The sequence below is a fragment of the Triticum dicoccoides genome, chromosome 3A (assembly GCF_002162155.2).
Source record: "Triticum dicoccoides isolate Atlit2015 ecotype Zavitan chromosome 3A, WEW_v2.0, whole genome shotgun sequence".
NCBI classification, from domain to species: Eukaryota; Viridiplantae; Streptophyta; class Magnoliopsida; order Poales; family Poaceae; genus Triticum; species Triticum dicoccoides.
In genome coordinates this window covers 290,658,125-290,678,023 of record NC_041384.1, presented here as the reverse complement: position 1 = coordinate 290,678,023, position 19,899 = coordinate 290,658,125, and the positions used below count along the sequence as shown (strand labels likewise).

General features: G+C 47.2%; 1 long non-coding RNA gene across 3 annotated transcripts; it reads right to left on the bottom strand.

The window, feature by feature from the left end:
- Positions 1 to 17,686: 17,686 nt before the first annotated feature.
- On the bottom strand, positions 17,687 to 19,694 carry LOC119271541. Of its 3 annotated transcripts, none has more exons than XR_005134586.1 (3): positions 19,381 to 19,694; positions 18,591 to 18,654; positions 17,687 to 18,509 (listed from the first exon to the last, which is right to left on the bottom strand). It is a non-coding gene; the product is annotated as an uncharacterized LOC119271541 (long non-coding RNA). The 3 variants fall into 3 exon arrangements; XR_005134587.1 differs by having other exon boundaries at positions 17,687 to 18,490; XR_005134588.1 differs by lacking the exon at positions 19,381 to 19,694 and adding an exon at positions 19,197 to 19,238.
- Between the last annotated feature and the right edge of the window lie 205 nt (positions 19,695 to 19,899).

Here is a 19,899-nt window from a genome sequence, read left to right as displayed (position 1 = left end):
GGCTCCTAAGGTCGGGGAAGGCTCTGATACAAACTTGTTACACCCTTGATGCGACTATAGCTCCCACGTGTCGAGGCACGACTTAGAGACATAATCGCATTGAAGGCATATGTCGCAAGTTAGGCAATCTTCACAACATCCCATGTAATATAAATAATAAAGGGGAGATAACATAGTTGGCTTACACTCGCCATGTCAAACAAGTACATAAATAACATTACATCATCCAAACACTCATGGCCCGACTACAGCGCCAAAATAAAAGAGAACCCAACATGCGACAACGGTCCCGTTCACCCCCAACTGGGCACCACTACTGATCATCGGGAAAGGAAACATAGTAACGTTGAGAGTCTTCGTCGAACTCCCACTTGAGCTCATACGCGTCTCCTGGAGCGGAATCATCAGGCCCTGCATCTGGTGTAATAGTAATCTGTGAGCCACAGGGACTCAGCAATCTCGCACCCTCGCGATCAAGACTATTTAAGCTTATAGGTAAGGCAAGGTAAATATAGGTGGAGCTGCAGCAAGCGACTAGCAAGTATGGTGGCTAACTTATTCGCAAAAGAGAGCGAGAAGAGAAGGCAAAGCACGAGCGAGAAACTAGAGAGCATCCTGCGCAAACATTACTCCAACACCGTGTCCCCTTCCTGGACTCCGCCGAGAAGAGGCCATCACGGTAACACACTCAGTTGATTCATTTTAATTAAATTAAGGTTCAAGTTATCTACAACCGGACATTAACAAATTCCCATCTGCCCATAACCGCGGGCATGACTTTCGAAAGTTTAATCCCTGCAGGGGAGTCCCAACTTAGCCCATGACAAGCTCTTACGGTCAACGAAGGAATAGACCTCCTCCCAAGACGTTCCGATCAGACTCGGTATCTCGATAACTCAAGACACTTCGACAGGTTAAAACAAGACCAGCAACACCGCCCGAATGTGCCGACAAATCCCGATAGGAGCTGCACATATCTCTTTCTCAGGGCACACTCAGATGAGTGCTCCATACAACTAAAACAAAACCTCGAGTCTCCCCGAGGGGGCGCTGCACAGGACTCTAGTTTGGACCAACACTCAGAGGAGCACTGGCCCGGGGGGGTTTAAAATAAGATGACCCGCGGGCTCCGGAAACCCGAGGGAAAAGAGGCTAGGTGGCAAATGGTAAGACCAAGGTTGGGCATTGCTGGAAAAGCTTTAATCAAGGCGAACTATCAAGGGGTTCCCATTATAACCCAACCCCGTAAGGAACGCAAAATCCGGGAACATAACACCGATATGACGGAAACTAGGGCGGCAAGAGTGGAACAAAACACTAGGCGAGAGGACGAGCCTTCCACCCTTTACCAAGTATATAGATGCATTAAGATAACAAGATAATATGATGGTATCCCAACAAGAAAATAAATATTCCAATAAGGAACGGCCTCCGATCTTCACCTGCAACTAGTAACGCTATAAGAGGGGCTGAGCAAAGCGGTAACATAGCCAATCAACGGTTTGCTAGGACAATGGTGGGTTAGAGGTTTGACATGGCAATTTGGGAGGCTTGCAAGCAAATGGTAGGCATCGTAGCATTGGCATAGCAAAAGAGCGAGCAAACTAGCATAGCAAAGATAGTAGTGATTTCGAGGGTATGATCATCTTTCCTGCATAGTTGTCAGAATTGACTGGATCCTCGAAAGCAAACTCAACGGGCTCCTCATTAGCGAACTCGACTCCCGGCTCTACCCAAACAAGACAAACAAGCAACAAGGATACAATCAACCACGTGCAAGGCCAAGCAATATGATGCAATGATGATATGCTATGCGGGATGCGATGCGGGATGCAAAATGCAAGATATGACAGGGAATGCATGAACCTGGCCTCAACATGGAAATCCAAGTGTGCCAATGGAAAGATGAGATGAAATCGCTTGAAAACAATATAAAGAACGCCGGAATCGGAGATACGGTTTGGAAATGGCAAGCGATCCAAAAATGACACCGGTCTGCGATTTACAGCAAGTAGGCATCTAAATGCAATGAAATGAACATGCTACAGCAACCAAACATGACAACAAAATACATGGCAGGTATGCACACAAGATGCTTAACAAAAGTCTAGCACTGAGCTACTGCCAATTCATCCATTAACAGGTTCAAAAAAGCATGGCAAAAATGCAAATGACAAACAGATCTCAGACTTAGTGAAATTAACACTTGTCTGGAATTTCAGATCAGGTAGCTCTCTTCGGAGCAACAAAACTACATGCTACAGGATGTGAACAAAGCAAAGTAAAGCATGGCATGGAGCTACTCAAAGAGCTTAACAAAAGTCCCTTAGTGACCTTGAGCCAAAAGGGATCAGAAAATACAATTGCAAGCAAGTGAACATAGCAAAAACATAATCAGTTTTCAGACTTAGTGAAAACTAGCACATGCTGAAATATAACCCAAGTAGGCATGTTTACGAGCTCGATGCACTCACTACAGTGCAAGTCATGGCAAGACAAGCATACACCCATCAAGAAGGCACAAAATGCAAGCGAGACATGGCAAGAATAATAGCATAGCATGCACAGATCAACTACAACATCACCGGCAAAATTGCAAACAAGTTGACAATCTGCCCAGATTCACAAAGTAGCAAAAGTAGAGCTCGATTGACTCAAGCTAGGGTGCTCGATAATTTCAAACAAAGCCATGGATGGATAGAGCACTACAAGGTTAACAAAACATCCTTACTTATCATCCTCAAAAGAGGCACAGATCACTAGGAAACAACACGAACATATGGCATCATGAGATGAACAGCCCCAGGACTTAGTGAAATTACTAAGTCCGTGAAAACAGAATTAGCAAGTGCACCACTTTGAAAGCTTGCACAAGTCACCACACACATCCTAAAAATACATGGGTTGCACCTCTGGAGAGATGACAAACCCCTTAACAAAACATATGTAGAACTCACGGGCATATCATGCACACAATAATCATGGCAAAAATGACAAAAGAGCTAAACGGAGTAGCAGATCTGACAATTAACTCAAGTAGCCCTCTTCTAACAGCATTTCGGGCATCAACATGAACTCAAATGAAAATGATGCAATGGAACGGAATGATGTACTCTCTGAGATGAACATTTTGATATGCTATATGCCAAAAACGGAGCTATGGATGAGGAGATACGACATGATGAAGATGAGCACATGAGCTAGGGTTTGGGCAAAAAAAGTCAACCCGAGTCACTCCGGATCTAGATCCAGCCCGAGCACTGTAGCGGTGGCGCGGTTCCAGATGTTGGCCAGCTTCGTCGCCGGACTTGCCGGAGAAGGCCGGAGCCGAGGGGGAGATGGCCGGAGGAGGGAGAGGACGGCGAGACGGCGGCGGAGGGCGGCGTTAGCGGGCGGCGGAGCCGCGGCGGCGGCGGCGGCGCGTGGATCCGGCGGCGCCGGCGATGGCGCGTGGTGGCGGCGGCGATGGCGTGCGGCGGCGGCGGCGAGGCTCCCGGGCGGCGCGCGGGCAGAGGGAGCCCCGGGCGGCGGCGGGTGGCGACCCGGGCTGGGAGGGCTGAGCGCGGGCCCTCCGGGCCGGCGCGGTAGGTGGAGGCGGCAGCGAGTGGGGAGATGCCACGTGGCGGCGGCGGCGCTGAGCGGACACGTCCGGCGGCGGAATTTTTGTCCGGCGGCGCGCGAGACGAAAGAGATTAGGGTTTCGGGGAGGGAGACCCGGGATATTTCAAGGGGGGCCTATTTATAGGCATAGAGGGAGTAGTTTACCTCTACATCAACTCCATGTCATCTCCGATCATGTGTGAGTAGTTTACCTCAGAACTTCGGGTCCATAGTTATTAGCTACGTGGCTTCTTCTCTCTCTTTGGATCTCAATACAAAGTTCTCCTCGATTCTCTTGGAGATCTATTCGATGTAATCTTCTTTTGCGGTGTGTTTGTCGAGATCCGATGAATTGTGGGTTTATGATCAAGATTATCTATGAACAATATTTGAACCTTCTATTAATTATTTGATGTATGATTGGTTATCTTTGCAATTCTCTTTGAATTTTCAGTTTGATTTGGCCTACTAGATTGATCATTCTTGCAATGGGAGAAGCGCTTAGCTTTGGGTTCAATCTTGCGGTGCTCGATCCCAGTGACAGTAGGGGAAACGACACGTACTGTTTTGTTGCTATCGAGGATAAAAGGATGAGGTTTATATCATATTGCATGAGTTTATCCCTCTACATCATGTCATCTTGCTTAAAGCGTTCGCCCGTTCTTATGAACTTAATACTCTAGATGCATGCTGGATAGCGGTCGATGTGTGGTGTAATAGTAATAGATGCAGGCAGGAGTCGGTCTACTTGTCACAGACGTGATGCCTATATACATGATCATACCTAGATATTATCATAACTATGCTCAATTCTATCAATTGCTCGACAGTAATTTGTTTACCCACCGTAATACTTATGTTATCTTGAGACAAGCCACTAGTGAAACCTATGGCCCCAGGGTCTATTCTCCATCATATAAGTTTCCAATCTACTTTATTTTGCAATCTTTACTTTCAGTTTATATCATAAAAATACCAAAACTATTTATCTTATTATTATCATCTCTATCAGATCTCACTCTTGCAAGTGGTCGTGAAGGGATTGACAACCCCTTTATCGCGTTGGTTGCGAGGTTCTTATTTTTTTGTGTAGGTACGAGGTTACTCGCGCGTGGTCTCCTACTGGATTTATACCTTGGTTCTCAAAAACTGAGGGAAATACTTACGCTGCTTTGGTGCATCACCCTTTCCTCTTCTAGGGAAAACAAACGGATGCTCAAGAGGTAGCACCCCACACGCTGTTAAAGCTTGCGTTCTAAGCCGTCTGCGGCAGCGGGGTGACAAGACGTGCGAGAGGAGGACGAAAGGCCACATACACATATGGTTTATTAAAAATGTTTGTGATTTAATTACCTACTATAACCTCATCCTGGTTTATAAGTAAGAATTAACTAATAAAATATGAATGCATGTCACCAAAGATTATATAGTTGGATTCGTATTTAAACATAGTTTCCAATTATATAAATTTTTATAACATGCATTAACATTTTGTTGGTTAAATTTTTGGGGAAAGTATGGCACAAAATATAAAGGGGACTATAGACTAGACGGAGGTAGTAGCAGACTGCCGCTCTCTACACAGCGATGCAACTGTCGGCCGGCTTGTAGGCGACCATTTCCTGCGTGTTCAACTGCTCTATGTGTGTGGTTGCTTGCGGTTCAGGCGGTCGCAGCGTGCTCTGCTCGCGTCCCGCTGCGTGCGCTCTGCCCTTGCGTCCCCCTGGGTTCTCTACCCTCATCCCTCCACGCGCGCTGCTAGTGTTTGGGGCCAGCACATGATCACGCACGTTCGTGTGCATGCAGTTGCGCCGGGCGCGACGCGACAATGGAGTTACCCACCATACGGACGCGCGGAGAATCCAGGCCGCGTGGCCCCCATTTATTCCTGCGGACATTTACCTTCATCTCTCGCGTCACACGACATAGTAAGCACACCCACGACGACACATACACTACAAAAAAACGGCACTTCCGTGATGATATGTGTTTGTCACAGTAGGTCATATTTTCTGTGATGCATGTACATCCATGATGATTTTATGACAAAATCAAGATAGTCATACCTGTGTTGTCGGAGAAGTGTTCCATGACATTACCAAAATTATCATCACGGAAGTGTCCACTTCCATGACGATAAATCGCGCGTCATAGAAGTGCTTTCATCAAGGGTGACCGACACGTGGCATCCACCGTAACGGGTCGCCGTTAAGCTATCGGGTCCAGTTTTGGATTCGATAACCCGTTTACAGCCCCGACCAATGAGGATTTTCCACGTGTAAAATTGTCATTGGTTGGAGGAAACACGTGTTGCCTCACCGTTGGGACAGATGTCATCCATTCATTGGACAGGAGATGCCTATGATACGTCGACATGTGGCACGACCCAACAAAGGCCCACTCCGGTGAAAAGGCTGGCCCGTTTGACTTGGTCAAAAGGTAACGGGCCGGCCCATGGAAATCCTATTAATGGCTTGTTCGTATATAGCCCATTTATGGCCCGCTAACTCACGGCCCGTTATGGCTTATCGAAATTAAGCCTAGTAGCTTGATCTGGGCCGTCCAATATGATTCCACCCCATTGTAACTTCTGTCCCATGTAAGGCCCACAATGTCTTTCGGCCCATACGAGGCCATTTGTAACTCTTGGCCCATTAACGGCCCGTGGTGAATCTGGCCCGCAATGAATAGTGTACCGCTTTATACCCATTAGCGGCCCATTATTCCATTGGGCAATTCCAACCCGTGTTATCTTTCGGCCTTCTGAGGGCCCATTTATTCTTGGGCTTATTTCCAGCATTCGGTTACTTATGACCCGTTACTAGCCTTTTCTCCTTGTGGGCCAAATTCAGCCCATGGTTACAGTTGGCCTGTTTGCGGCCCATTAATCCTTTGGGCCATTTTTGTTGCGTCATCAAATACGGCCAATTAACGACGACCCATTATGGTCGGCCCATGAACGAACAATTCCAAATCTAGCCCGTTTATGGCCCATAATGCGGTCTGTTATTGGCCCATGTTTGGCCGATCGATCATACTGCCTGTAGAAGGCCCATTGATGCTACGGCCCGTAGAAGGCCCATTGTTTCTACGACCCTTAGAAGGCCCATTGTTTCTACGGCCCGTAGGAAGCCCATGGTAACTACAGTAAATATGTAGCCCATGGTTATTGTGGCCTAGTTTTAAAAAATAGGTTATTGCAGCCATGAGCAAACCGCGGAAAAAGAACTGCACTGACTACAAGCAAACAAATTAACAAGATATCAAGGAAATAAATAAGCAAGCAACTTATGCTAGGCTATCACGACTATTACACATATTACATCCACTGGGCATCAAAGTTCACCACTAGTGCAAATATCGGGAACAAAGCCGCATATCATATACACTTATTGTCAAAGTTGGCAACCAGTGCAAATAAACACCGCAGCAAAACAAGTACAGAATTGAACCACTTCAGAAGAGCTCAAGAAACAATATCCTGGGTACCCATAATTCTGGCAAGATGCTTAGCAAGCTTATTAGCTTTCTCTTGTTTGGCGCTTAAATCCTCCAGCACTTGATGTTGCACTAGAAAGTATGCATCTGAATTCTGCAGGGACTTCCTCAGTCCTTCGGCTTCCTGCCACATAATATCTAATCGATGTCTTTCAACTTGAAGTTGAGACTCAAGAAGCCGAACTGATTCAAGCAGCAAGTTTGAAGAGCTGGTGCCAGCAGTAGTAGCCAGTAACTCGAGCACTACATCAAGATAGGACTTTGGGGTTGTCTCAGTGTCTTCAATATAGTTTTTATCAGCTTTCTTGGAGACCAACGGGGATGTCTCACTATCTTGAACCTTATCTGCATTACTTCTTTTACCATGGCATAATAGGTTACTCTTCTCCAATATTTTATCCGCGTTCTAAAAGAGAAACAAACAAAGACATCACATGTTTACCATGTTGTATATGAAACTCATTTTGGTAAACCAGTTCAGTAGTAAGGTGGACAGGATAACAGCATGAAACAAATATATATCTATGTAGTATGGTCAGTGTATGGTCTATATCATTCGAGTTTATGTTGCCAAATCAAGATAGAGACAATTCGAATCATATCTATTTCAGACAAAGCAGCATAGACATAGTATAAGTGTGGGAAGCTACACAACAATAACAACACTTGTAATGTGCATGGCATGAGAACATAACTGTTTATTCAATTGAAACTGAAATCAATATAGAGCAAGTTACAATAGCAAACACGTTAAAGAAACAAGTTTAAAACATACCTGTTGCTCCATTGAAGTTTCAATTGCATCCTTCAAATTTGAAATTAGTTGGTATGAGTAAATACAGTGATGCAAGAGCAAAGTAGTATTAACCTGACCTAAGAACAATTCTTCTTTTGCATTAAGCGTTGACTCGGGGTTCAGAGTGGTGGTCCTCGTGATTTGGGAACTGCAATTGCCTTACTAATTGCTCGTGTTTGGGTGCTCTATGGGGGAGACGGTGTTGTGTCAACTAGAACTGGGTTACTATCTGCTGGGGTTGGGGTTAGAAGGGGTGTAGCTGGTTCTCTGTCCAACTGGGTTGGGGTATAATCTGCGTGAGTCTGGGTTATCTGTGGTGGGCCGGGCTGGTTCTTGGGAAAGTAAAACCATGGTTCTATCTGCATCGACAGGTAGCATGATTTTTTCTAAAGACTGTGTTTTTACTCCCACAGATACTGTCATCACCCCCTCCAATTGAAATGGCTAATAAACAAGAAATGTAATTGAATGTACATACATTGTAAGATAGACAGGTGCACTGATAGTACGGAAGAAAACGGGGCATGAAAGAATTCACATTTATGTTGTCTAACCAAACAGAATAGCAGGACATAATTTCTCATATATGATGGCTAATTGAACAAGATAGCATGACAGAATTTCACATGTATGATGGCTAACTAAACATGATAGAATGACATACTTCAAAATATGATGACTATGTAAACAGGATGACATGATGTAACTATACGATGTGTCTATTAAAGTGGTTGGCATGCCACAAATCACAAACATACCGTCGATGGAAACATGATGGCATGATATAATTCACGGATAGAATGATATAATTCAAAATATGATGACTATGTAAATAGGATGAGATGATATTACTATATTATGTCTTAATAAAATGGGTTGGCCTGCCATGACTCAGATACATGCTGTCTATGTAAACATCATGGCATGATATAATTCAAATATATGATTTATATACTAATCAAGTGAGCAGAGAGCAATCGCATATATGATGTGTCAACTAAGGAGATGGCACTCAATATTGTGTATATGATGTAAAAACTAAGCATTGCAATACAACATATGCATGATATGAGTAATATAACCCTGCCAAGTTTGAGCATACACCTTAGGGGGATGATAGGACTGGTCATCTACCTCTGAATACTACTTTGAAGAGCTATCTGTAACCAGCAAGATATCTTCTCTGAAGACATTGTTTTCACTCCAGATTTCTTCATCACCAATTCAAATGACTGATGCATAGGAAGAGCAGTTGAATATACAAAAATTGTCGACAAATGCAATGAGAAATACAAAAAAGGATGACATGATATAATTCACATATATGACGATTGGCTAAACAGCATGGCGTTGCATAATTCACATATATAATGTCTTGCAACAAGATGGCATTGCATAATTCACATATATAGTAATTAGACACTAAATAGGTGGCATTCACACAAAGCATGTATAAACTAAGCAAATGACATAGCAATGCAAGACACCATACACACGAAATGAGCAACATAACCCTACCAAGTTGGAGCATGCACCTCGTGGGGGGGGGGTAGGACTGGTCATCTGTCTCTGAATCCTCCTTTGAGGAGCTATCCGTAACCAACAAGACATGCGCTTCATTAGGCAGCATTGTCCGCTCTGAAGACCTTGTTTCCACTCCAGATTTTTCCATATCCGTGCCGAATGGCTGATGCACATGAAGAGTAATTGAATGTACTAAAACTGTTGACAAATTTAACACATAATATAAAAGATGACATGATATAATTCATATATAAGATGACTGGCTAATCAGGGTGGCATTGCAAAATTCACATATGTGATGCCTGGCTAAATAACATGGCATTACATGATTCACATATACGATAAATAAACTAAACAAATGGCATTCACACAAAGCATGTCTAAACTAAGTAGATGACATATTTTATGTATAAAGTAAGCAATGCAAGGCACCATATGCATGATATTACCAACATCAGCGTGCCAAGTTAGAGAGAAGACCTCAGGGGGTAAATATGAGTGGTCTTCTCCTTCTGAATCCCACTCAAAACAGTTATCTTCTTCTTGATTACAATCCGAAATGGGTGGAGGGGGTTGCCTTTGCGCCCACCATGGAGCGACGTCTGCATGAAATTTTATTGCCATGCAAGGCTCGTCTCTTTTGCTCTACATGTTCAGTTCCATTGTGTACAATAACTGACATGCATATGAGTAAAACATAGTGAGATTATGTAAGGAGTGCATGCACAAATCCAGAGTGGTGGTAGCAAACTGTGGATAGACCCAAAACCAATGATAGCAGGTAGATAATAGCTTTAGTTAAAAATATAGATAATGGCTCCTTTAATGTTTGTTTGCACCCAACATGAAACTCATAGTAGACACCCGAGATTAACCAGATAGTAGACAGATAGTACTGATTGCCTCCCCAATATGTAGCCCACAACCATTTAAAACTCAAGTTTCAGCATTAGATTGGACCTGACTTGGAGTCTAATAGGTGAACATGACGATAAAGTAGCATGTCATCATATTAAGTGATGCCTAACGTAAGCAGACAGGAAGAGTGCGAACTCTCTTGCAGACCTGTGTAGTCCTCAAGGTCATCTTCTCAGTTGATGATGGTAATGCAGTTGTCGTGGCTGCCGGCAGTGGGGAAGAAGAACTGATGCGGCGAAAGACAGTCTGGAGAGCGGATCCCTGCTGTGGTGAACCCTACCATCGTTGGAGCAGCTGAGCTAGGGTGGAACACAGCGCATCGGGAGTAGGACAAACCACACAAGGTTTTGTTTGACACATATCTGTAACAGCAGTATTTTTTCAGAAAAGGAGGTTAACCCCCGGCCTCTGCATCATTCGATGCACACAACCATTTTATTAAGAAAAGAGGTCCAAAAGTCTCCTCAACTGGTCTCAAAAGATCATGAAGAAACAAATGCCACACATGGCCAAAAATAAAAAAGGCCCAACCGGCTATAATAGATCAAGATGTCTACTGTCGGGGTTTGGGGTCCCGGCAAACCCTTAAGGTTCGAACACTGGGGTGCACGCGAAGTCTTCCCCTCCAACCGATCTACGCTCTAGCTTGCTAGGATCTCGCGAACGAACTCGACGAACCCACAACACAGAAGGACACAGGGTTTATACTGGTTTGGGCCACTGTTGTGGTGTAATACCCAACTCCAGTGTGGTGGTGGTGGATTGCCTCTTGGGCTGATGATGAACAGTACAAGGGAAGAACTGCCTCCTGAGGTTGAGCTGTTCTTGTGCGTATGAACTTGTGTGTGAGGTGGTCTCTCTCGAGCTGAGATCCCGCCCTCCACTGTGGTGGCTAGTCCTATTTATAGAGGCCCTGGTTCTCTTCCTAAATATCGAGCGGGAAGGGAGCCAACAATGGCAGGCTAATTTGAAGGGGGACAGCTAGTACAAGCTATCCTGACAAAAGTAGTCTTCGCGTGCACAAAGTTCTGGAGGTGACGCTGTTCTGGGCTCCACGATGACCTCCGTCTTGCAGTACTTGGTCTTGGTCTTGTTGCACCGAAATGGCAACCTTTCCACCAAAGCAGAAACAAGGACGTTGTGCATGCTGGCGCTCGCCTGGCGCCCGCCTGGTGTCGATCGTCGCGGATCTCATCACGAGAACCTCGTGAGGTTCGCCTTGCCTTGATATCTCCGCTCCTCGTGAGCCTGCCTGACTAGGCCACTCCAGAGGAGGTCTTGCGTCGTCCGCCTCGCGAGGCTTGGCCCCTCGCGAAGGTCTTGGGCGCTTCGTTGGTGAGGATGGGTCGTGCGGCCTGCTGGCTTAGCCACGCGGCGGGCCGCAGGCAGGCAAGTCTGGGGACCCCCGTTCCCAGAACGCCGACAGTAGCCCCCGGGCCCAAGGTGCACGCGGGCTTGGTTTCACTGCGAAGCCAAGGGTTAAGCTCGAAGCGCCGCGGGCCCCCAAAGCATGCGGCCTTGGTTGACGCGCGACGGTTGATTGGACGTGGGCGTCTCCGCTTCCCCACGCTGTTTTGGCAACTGCTTGACTTGACAAAAGGCTAGCGCGGGGGGCACTTGCCTTCATTGCTTCTTCGTTGCCTCGCTCCAGATACCCTTTCTTGCTCTTTGCCGCCGCTACCTACAGATCTGCTCCGGCCTCGTTCTGCATCTACCGCTCATGGCGCCGCGCAAGGTCAAGGCTTCCTCGTCCCCGTCTTGGTATGAGCCCGCTCTTGAGGCGCCCACTGTCATGGAGAAGAGCCTTGCCTCGGTGCACCTGCTGACGGCGGGAGAGAGCAACGAGTGGGGGAAGACGGAGCTCCGGCTTGCCTCCGTCGAGCCGGAGCCTGAGGGGATCCTTCTTCCCCTTCTTTTCGAGCGGCGTTGCTGTCAGGTTGGTTCCTCCCTTCTCTGATTTCTTTTATGAAGTCCTCGACCACTATGGGTTGCAAGCGTTGCACCTCCATCCCAACTCTGTCCTCCTCCTTTCCATCTTTGCCTACTACTGTGAGGCGTACTAGGGCGTGATGCCGTCCGTGGCGCTCCTGCGCCATTTCTTCTTCCTCCGCGTCAGCGAGGGCCACATCTCTGGATGCGCTAACTTCATCGCATCCGGCAAGGCCAACTCGATCTCGAGCACCGGGAAGAGGGCCGACAATATTCGATCCAAGTGGGTCATGGTGGACGCCAAGCTCGGCCATCCGCGCCTGATGTTGCCAACGAAGGCGCCTCGGCAAGGCAAGGAGTGACCTAGGGCGGAGCTTGTCGATGAGCGGGCATCGTCAGTGTTGGAGCAGATGATGGCTGACCTGAAGCCGGGCAATGCGAGGGCGGCCAAAATAACGGGAGCGATGCTCCTGAGGGAGTTCTTGACGCTGCGGGTCACCCCACTCCAGGCGCGCGTGCGCCCCTTCTGGTAGCATGAAGGAGGGGAAAACAAGGCCCGCCTGAGGCTGGGGGACCTGCCTGACGACGAACTGGATGTCGTCCTGCGCCTCATAGTTGGAGACAACCAGGAGTACCCGCCTAGCGCCTTCATTCCCATGTTCCAACGCAGGGACCGGGAGGAATTCGTCGCCTCCAGGCCAACTTTTGATGCGCGTGGGCTGGTGCCGCTGGTGCTTTCGAGAGCTCCTCCGGCGCCAAAGCCGGTGGAGGTGTCTTCTGGCGAGTCCCGCGGAGAGGGGGAGGAGGAGGAGGATTCTGAGGAGACCCCAGAAGAGGTGGAGGAGACCTCTCTTCCAAGCAAGGCCGAGATTCTCCGCGCTCTTCCTGATGATGCTAAGGCCGACGCCTACCAAGGAGGGAAGGAGCGACCCCTCGTCCCGACGAAGGGCAGATCATCGCTGGTGGATTGCGGTGCCGCCTCCACTCCAACACCTCCTGGGGCTGGATCCGGTTCTGCCTCCGCACCGCACGGCGCCACTGGAGCCCGAGCGCCTGCTCCTCAGGTCCCGATGCTGTCGGGCCTCAAGCTTCACAAGCGAAGGGTGGAGTACCTTGCGGTTGATCGGTATGTGTTTAGAACTTCGCTTGGTCCGTGCAGGTGCCTGTTTTTTCCTGACGCTCACCTTTGGTTGATCAGACCGACATCTTCGGCGATGAAGAGGAAGGATGGTAAGGCAGCTGTACCTCCCGCCGCAGAGCAAGGAGGCAACACCGCCCGTACCTCCCTAGCTCGGCCATCTTCGCGGGGCCAAGAGGAGCCCCGTCACATGGAGTCAGCCCCCATGGCCCCGCTGGCTCCGGAGGTGCCGGTACTTGGCATGGCTGATGAGGTCCCAGCTGCTCCGGAGCCCACGGTCTCCCAAGCCCTGGTGACGGTGCCACTTCCTCCTACTGCTGCACCTCCACTCTTTGGTTCCTCTGCTCTTGATGTCGTCTTGGAGTGTGCCTTTTCAGAGATGACCCAACTGCAGGCGGATCTCCTGAGTGCTGACTCGCGCCTCGTGGCCGGGCGTCTGGAGTTGGCCTCCGGCTGGCTTCATTCTGACCTGGCAGTAAGCGCAGCGCTGAGCCAGGCTGTTGCGGCTTCTGACAGAGAGAAGCAAGGAGCCATCATTGCTGCAGCCGATCGTGAGGCGGCGCTGAAAGAAACCAAGGCCGCCCGAGACCGCTGCCAGGCGCTGGAGGGCGAGTTGCAGATCCTCCAGATAAGCACGCTGAAGAGGTGCGCCGCCGCAAAGCAGAGGAGAAGGACATGAAGGCCCAGGAGGAAGCCGTCAAGAATCACGATGCTGAGCTGGCAGAGCTGGGGAAGAGGTAGGTTGCCGAGCGCAACCGGTTGGAAGAGCTGGAGCAGAAGATGGGTGCGAAGGATGCCGATCTCAATGTCAGGGCGCGGGTCTTGGCCGAAGACCGTGTGGCCTTCGCTGATCTCGAGAAGAGATCTCGAAAGGCGCTGAAGATGCTCTACGAGCGTGGCATGGAGAAGCCGCTGGATACCACCGAGGACGGCCCCGCCCAGCTGCTTCCTCTCGTGGTGAAGGCGCTTGAGGAGGTCATTGAAAGCCTCGGTCCCATGGCGGAGGCGGAAGCTTGCGTTCTGTCTTTAGCCGCTCTTACCCGCGTCCTCAGCCATCTGCACCTCCGCGACCCCAATGTCCAGTTTGACGAGCTGCTGGAGCCTGTGGCTGAAGACCTCTACGAGACCGCCGCCGCAGCCGTTCAAGGTCAAGTGGAGGCTTTGCTGGGGAAGTTTCACGGCTTTGTCTCTGATCCTCTGTCTGGTGATGCCGCGGATCCTGCGACTGGTGGCGAAGGTGAAGACATCGTCGCCCATAGGGGAGCTCCTTCCGTGGGTGACAGCGACATCCAGGGGTGACCCGCGGCTATTCTCCTTGTTTTATTCCTGGGACATACATCAGGCCTCGTGAAGGCGTTTAGAATTTTCATTTGATATTGTGAGAACAGTATGCTTGTAATATTTGCTTTGAGATTCTATGATTTCCTTCCTTATTTGCCTTGTTCTGCGTCGGCAGAGCCCGGCCCCGCGCATAGCTCAACCGCCGTTGGGCCGATCGGAGACTAGGACGGTCCAAGGAGTGAGGGGCTACGTGACCAGTTAGGCTCCTGAGTCGCGATGCTCAGGAGTCCCCCTTGACGTGCGAACAACATATATGGAGAGTTCGTGAGGATAGATTAATGTTCTACGTCGGCAGAGCCCGGCCCCGCGCATACCTCAACCACTGTTGGGCCGACCGGAGACCAGGACGGACCAAGGAGTGAGGGACTACGTGACCAGTTAGGCTCCTGACTCGCGATGCTCATGAGTCCCCCTTGACGTTCAAACAATTTCCATACCTGCCCTCGTCGAGGCCTCTGGAGGGGCGTGCGACGCCCAGGTCCGGGAGACCTGGTTGGGTGGCGTGCGCTTGGGCGTGACCCGAGCGCAGCCCCCATGCCCAGGCCCCTCATGCGACTCTCCCGAGGGGAGGCGTCGTGGTGAGGCTGGGCGTTGAGCTCTAGGCTCCCTGAGGTTGGTACGACCGTGCGGTCGCCCTTAGTTGTTTATCACCAGCGCAGAGCGTAGTGCTTCTGCTTGTGCACGGGCATAGCCGCTCCTCGGCAGTGTCGACGGCCAGCGCGGAGCATGGAGCTTCCACTTGGGCGTGGGATGGGGGCTCCCCTCCGGGAGGAGCCCCCGGGGCGTGTACAACCCCGCCCTGACAGGTGGCTTGCACGGCAGGGCTGCGAGGTGTATCTGGGCACTCGTGAGCCAGCACGGGACTCACAAGGCCCTACCTCAAGGCGGGTTGCGCCTGGTCTTGAGTCTTGATGACTGTATGTCCCTGCGAGGCGGTTAGATGCAAGCACTCTATGTCCTCAAGTCCCGGCCCTCGAGCGAGCTCAGCCGCCGCCGCTGATATGCCAGGTCACAATGCCGTGGTCAAGGCCATGGGGTGAGGACTGGAGAGCCAGTAAGAGCTTCTGATTCGCAATGCTCAGGAGCCCCCCTTTTAACGTGCAAGCAAATTGCATGGGGTGAAAGGACCCGTGGCGGGCGGTGATAAAACAGGTGATAGCAGTCGACATGTTAAGCACGAAGAGCAGATTGACATGGATGAATGCAGGAAGATACATGCCACCGGGTCCGGCCCGAGCGGTGCGGGGATGATGCAGCCCGAGGGGCGCCCCCAGCAAGGTAAGCTAAAGACATAAGTAAAAGGGATACATGCCACAGGGACGGACCCACGCGGCCTAGGAATAGCGCAGCCCGAGGGGCGCTCCCAGCTTAAATGAACTTGGAAGATGTCACCTGGGTCTGTAGATGAAGTAGATCTGGTGCAGCTGAAGCCACGCGTCGAAGGAATGACTCCTCATGAGCCATCAGGACCCTAAGCCTCGGGAGGCTCTGGGGGCTCAGGAGGTTCCCTGAAGGTCGTCGCCATCTCCTCCAGAACGGCGTGGAACCTGGCCTTGCTACCTCTTGAGCTTGCGTTGGATTTCCCCGAAGAGGAAAGGATGATGTAGCAGAGTAGCGTAAGTATTTCCCTCAGTTTTTGAGAACCAAGGTATCAATCTAGTAGGAGGCCACGCTCAAGTCCCTCGTACCTGCACAAAACGATAGCTACTCGCAACCAACACGATTAGGGGTTGTTAATCCCTTCACGGTCACTTACGAGAGTGACATCTGATAGATATAATATTTTTGGTATTTTTGGTATAGAGATGCAAAGTGAAAAGTAAAAGGTAAAGTAAAAAAGCAAAGCAAGATTAAAGTGATGGATATTGATATGATGAGAATAGACCCGGGGGCCATAGGTTTCACTAGTGGCTTCTCTCAAGAGCATAAGTATTCTACGGTGGGTGAACAAATTACTGTTGAGCAATTGACAGAATTGAGCATAGTTATGAGAATATCTAGGCATGATCATGTATATAGGCATCACGTCCATGACAAGTAGACCGAAACGATTCTGCATCTACTACTATTACTCCATTCATCGACCGCTATCCAGCATGCATCTAGAGTATTAAGTTAAAAACAGAGTAACACTTTAAGCAAGATGACATGATGTAGAGAGATAAATTCATGCAATATGAAATAAACCCCATCTTGTTATCCTCTATGGCAACAATGCAATACGTGCCTTGCTGCCCCTTCTGTCACTGGGAAAGGACACCGCAAGATCGAATCCAAAGCTAAACATTTCTCCCATGGCAAGAAAAACCAATCTAGGCCAAACCAATCATACATAAAAGAATTCATATATGCATGATGTAGATGTTCGTTTAATTCTTATAGTTCATTTCATTCAAAATCATCTAGTTTTTTATAAAAAAAACTAATCTATTTTAAGATTCATGGATTATGCGTTGTAAAGCATAAAGTAAAAACAAATAATGCAAATCATGTAGAAAAACATTTGGGCAATTCTGATACGGAAGATTCTAGAACAAAGAAAAAGTGCTTGTGATTTGAGGTTTGTGCATTATGCTTAAGTTCAACCATGGAGTCTTCTAGATTGTACATGTGGCAAAATCTAGTGGAATCTAGATGATATCAAATGGCCAGTAGTGCTCGAATTTGCCATCTCTGCACCATCAGATTATCTTCATCCAACAACCATCTTTCAAAGTTATAGTTATCCGCACACTATATAAAAAATATAAAATATAATATATAGGGGTATAGATATAGATATGTAATGCAAAAGCCATCCATCATCTCCAATTAGAATAGTGTGTCCATGCACAGATGCAATGTGTCCAAACGATGTCTGCCATCAGTATCTCAAATTCAAATCAGTCTGACCTTATTCAATGTGTATACAGTACAACATGCTCATTTCCAAACCATACCGCGCATATCTCAGTTATGTTCGGGTTTCCAACATCATGATCTCTTATTGAAACTAGTTATGTTCGGGTTTCCAATGTCATGATCTCTTATTCAAACTAGTTGACCCGTTGCGCCAAATGGCGCAGAGACCCGCTAAAGCCATGTTGTCGATGAAAATAGTTTCATTCTACAAGAACCTATTCAATATTGGTAGTACAAAGCTCATGTGTTAAACGATGTTATATTGAAAATGTGGTTATCACAGTGCGAAATCCAAGTTTGAAAAAAAAATTGTGTAACATGTACAAACCAGCTAAGGAAGCATTGTTTTAGTTGAAAATATGGTTATAATGATTAGATATCTAAGTTTGAAAAAAAACATATCGAAAAGAAAATTCATGGTTTAGTTGGTTTAGTTGTGAGCAAGCACATATGGTAACAAATTTAACCCCTCTTAATAAAAAAAGAAGACGCTTGCTGTGTACAATAAGATGTATAATAAATTTACCCCTTGCGCCACAGGTCTCATTTGAAGCAAAGAGTTATTCGACAATAGATGCTTGACAAATTAGCAATAATAAGGATCCTTTTAATAATGAAAATTGAAAGAAACATACCTTCAAACTATGTAATAGAGTTTTCAAAATGTAGGCATTCTCCCTATATAATTTTGCTATGTAAGTTGGAACTTAGGAATACATGTCACGGTTTATCCTTGATACATTGTTGGTAACTCTCCCCTCCCACTCTGGATCCATAGCATTTCGTCCTTCACAGCCCCTTTATAGTCTTGACTGGTTTTGAATGTCATGCTGGAAACACCATTCCTGCTCAAATAATAGCAAGCTATAGATATTGAGCAATAATATAGTGTGAATAACTGAACATGGAAATGTGGCAGTAAGACTAATGGAACACAAAGTTTACCTCCTGCAATTTCTTCCATCTTCCTTTCAATTATATGGGAAAAGGTTGCAACATGAGGAATAGCCTACAGAAATAGATAGTATCAAATACTGCACAAGTCAATAAAATGTTACTGCTAGCCCATAGTGCATACATTCTATCTCTTATTGTACTTTTTGCATCCTACTACGATTCAGAGCACATACATGACATATCCTGGTAATGCCACAATTGTTGTTAGCGACTGAAATGAGTTGTCCAGGTTTTTAGTGGTAAATCAATTCAGTTTACATGCAACTAATAAAATTTTCCAGGGAAATGTTGTAGTGATATCATGGTGGCGCAAGCATAGAAGTTGTTACAGAGTGGAAAGAACAGGCTAGATTTTCAGTACTGAATTTGTCCAGCCTAGCATTGCAGAAAGCTAAAGTTTATTAAGAGAATTATCTCCCAACACATAGAAGGAACCCAAAAGCTGCAAACAATGATAGCCTAAAAAATTACAGCATATTATTAGCTGAAAGATCAAGATGTTGTGTGATATGTGACAGAATACTCATTGTATGCTATACATGAGGAGGTTTGTGAGCAAATTGACGGACTATTAAATGAGTCAAAGGACAGTACCAGATACATCATTCACTTCTTCAAAATGTATTCAATAAACTGAAAGAGAAATGCATCATGTTACAGGTGTAGCCAAGTACAGTTGAAAGCAAACTTGATATAGCTTTGTAAAGTTGAAAGTATAAAACTTCACACAAGGTAAAGCAAGTCAAAACAGAGGGGAAAGGAGGGTAGGAACATGCACCTGGAGCAAGAGGGGGCACAATCTCGTGTTCTGGCTTTCTGAAATAGAGAACACTTTTATATCAACTAAAACAGGTTCAGGAGATGAGCAATCAGATAGAGCAGCTCAAATGCATTAATAACTTCCCTTCGGCCTTGCAGACAACACTGCAATAAGAGGCTTCGTAACTCAACCACATCATCTATACAAAGGGCAAAAAGAAAAGGAAAGTGAATTGTGTGTACGCATACACTGGAAGACACTACAGACCAGTTCCTAATGCTTCTCTAGGTCTTACAGCCATCGGTTAATCTATGAGTAGGAGAACGGAGAAAAACAAAGTGCAGATCTTAGTGTCTAAGGCATTTCATCAATCATGTAAAGATCTAAAGATGAAGTGGTTCTGGATTTGGGTTGGGAAATTGGCCGAGCAATTATGACCAGGCTGCACCAATAAGTCCTTGCCAACATGTAAATTATCCCGTCAATAGAAATGGTATACCTTCGTAAATAACCTGTCCTATTTAGACAAATAAATTT